We start from the raw sequence: 3201 nt of genomic DNA, 5'->3' as shown, positions 1-3201 counted from the left end.
GAAATAAAACTTAAATTCAATAAAGGACCTTTGAAGCATAGATTAAAAATTAATTGGAAACTAATTATCCTAATCCAAAAGAATGATTGCCTCAAAGAACAAATCATAAAGAGAGCTGAACCAAGAGAAAAATTTATACAATAACAAGAACATTGTAAAGACAAACAACTTCAAAAGACTTCAGAACTTTAATCAAAGGAATGGACAACCATAATTCCAGAATTTCATCATGAAACATGCTAATCACTTCCTGAAAAAGGAGTGATGGACTCTGGGTACAGACTGAGACTTGCATTTTTTACATGGTTAATACAGAAATTTATTTTACTTTACTATGTGTGTTTGTTACAAGGGTTGTCCTTTTCTTTATTCAATTGATAGTAAGGAGCAAAGAAGAAAGGCAAATTTTTGTTCACAGGAAAAAATCAAATTGAAAAAAAGAGAAATGAATAAGGGGATAGTTTCGGAAAAACCTGGGAAGACATAGGAACTGATACAAAGTGACGTGGTCAGAACAAGCAAAACGATTTATACAAAAACATTTTAAAGACAAACAACTTTGAAAGACTTGAGAACTCTAATCAACAAAGTGACCTGTCACAATTCCAAAGGCCTGATGATCTAATAATGAAGCATGCTACTCACCTCCCAACAGAGAAGGGATGGATACAAGATGTAAAATGACACATTTTTTAAATGTCAGGTTTGAGAATACACTTTTAAATGACTATGCATATTTGTTATAAGACGTTGGAGGGTTGTTATTTGCTTTTCCCTCCAGTAAGGGAAGGAAAAGAAAATAAAGGATGATTAAGTAGAATTCTTTTTAATCCTAGGGAATCATCAAAGAAATTAATTGTGACATTTAGTAAAGTTGCTTCAATAAAGTCGCAGACTACAAAGTAACCCAACAAAAATCAATAGCATTTCCAGAAGGCAATAACAAGGATGTATTAGCAATAGTAAACAAGTAATATGCAAACAGAAGGTATTAATACAAATTCTTTATTTAATCCTGTGCAAACTTTAATGCACCATAGAAATGAGTTATACTAGCAGTTATGACTTTAACACATGGGTTTATGATACAAAGCTTCATAAGCCTTGACCATTAAAAAAAAAAAAAAGCAGATATTTTGAATCAGTCCCAAAAGATGAAGTGCGATGTAGAGTGAATGATGATAAAAGGCTTTCCCATGTTTATTGTGTTGGGGAAAAGGAGTAGTCACACAAATGCATCATAAATGAACCTTGACATTTAATAATGTCTGGAACAAGATAAGTTTTTCCACCCTCATTCCACAGACTGTAATTATTTATTACTCAACCAACACCATTCCCAAGGTAGGACCCAATCAGTCCTACTTTTTTGTACTCTTGGAAACTGAAATTTCTCCTTCCCAGGCTGCATTCCTTCTCTCCACCCCTCCTCACATAATGTTTCCTACTTTTCTCATGGTCTTTGTGGTTTATCATGGAAAAAGCCTTGGAGTCACAAAAACTGAGCTAATCTCAGTTCTGCCTCTTCCCATGTCTGACCTTGAGTACAAGTCCCTTCACTTCCTTGGGCATGTTCCCTCATAAGCAAAATGAGTGAATTACACTGAAGGAAGTCTGAGGTCCCCTCCAACTTTAAATCCTATGACCCTTTCAATCTTGTCTGCCACATATTTCTATTTTAATTCATCCAACAGTGGGATCCTACTTAGGATCTGTGAGAAAATGTTTTTTCTCAAATTCTTCTATTCCCTTTCAGTGTACGTCCTCCTCCCAGTCCCACCTAAAAAACAGGGAATCTAAACATGGAGCCAGTATCTATGGTGATGACAAATAACAAAAAATACTCCTCTATGGATGTGAAAATTTTACTATGTGGAAAGGTCTCTTTGCTTTCCATTTTTTCCCTCCTCCTCTCTGCCTCCTGCTTTCCCTGGTTGCCTTCAAGTCTTGGATAAGAACTCACCTTCTAGGGACATAAGAGTGGTGCAATAGATAGAGCATCAGCCCTGGAGTCAGAAGAACCTGAGTTCAAATATGACTTCAGACACTTACTAGCTGTATGACCCTGGGTGAGTCACTTAACCCTGATTGCCTCTAAAAAAAAAAAAAAACTACTCACCTTCTGCAAGAAACTTTTCCCAATCTCCCTTGATACTAGTGTCTTCCATACCACATCATACTTGTCAGACTGGCTAACATGAAGAAACAGGAAAATTATAAATACTGGAGAAGATGTGGGAAAATTGGAACACTAATGCATTTTTGGTGGAGTTGTCTACTGATCCAACCATTTTAGAGAGCAATTTGCCCAAAGGATTATAAAAATGTGCATACCCTTACATTTGGCTCAAGGAAGGAATAACATGCACACTCAGTTTGGTATGAAAACCTATCTTACAATACAGGAAAGTGGGGGAGAAGGGGATAAGCAGGGTGGGGGGGGATGATGGAAGGGAGGGCAAATGGGAGAAGGGAGCACTTAGAAGTAAACACTCTTGGGGAGGGACAAGGTCAAAAGAGAGAATAGAAGAAATGGAGGGCAGGATAGGATGGAGGGAAATATAATTAGTCTTACACAACATGACTATTATGGAAGTCATTTGCAAAACTACAAATATATAGCCTATATTGAATTGCTTGCTTCTCAGTGGGGATGGGTGGGGAGGGAGGGAGGAAGAGAAGTTTGAACTCAAAGTTTTAGGAACAAATGTTGAGAATTGTTTTTGCGTACAACTGGGAAATAAGAAATACAGGTAATGGGGTATAGAAATTTATCTTGCCCTATAGAACAAGAGAGAAGATAGGGATAAAGGAAGGGAGGGGTGTTAGAAGGGAGGGCAGATTGATGGAAGGGGTAATCAGAATGCAAGGTGTTTTGGGGTGGGGGGAGGAGAGAGATGAAGAGAAAATTTGAAACTCAAAATTTTGTGGAAATGAAAGTTGAAAACTTAAAAAAAAGGAATTAAAAAAAAAACAGAAAAAAAATATGCATACCCTTTGATCCAGCAATACCACTTCTAGGTGTGTATCCCAAAGAGATCATAAAAATGGGAAAAGGACCCACATGTACAAAAATATTTCTAGCAGCTCTTTTTGCGGTGACAAAGAATTGTAAATTGAGGGGATACCCATCAACTGGGGAATGGTTGAACAAGTTGTAGTATATGAATGTAATGGAATACTATTGTGATATAAGAAATC

Source organism: Notamacropus eugenii, chromosome 4 (assembly GCF_028372415.1).
Source record: "Notamacropus eugenii isolate mMacEug1 chromosome 4, mMacEug1.pri_v2, whole genome shotgun sequence".
Taxonomy (NCBI): Eukaryota; Metazoa; Chordata; class Mammalia; order Diprotodontia; family Macropodidae; genus Notamacropus; species Notamacropus eugenii.
The sequence above is the reverse complement of the archived record's forward strand: the minus strand, read 5'-3'. Positions refer to the sequence as shown.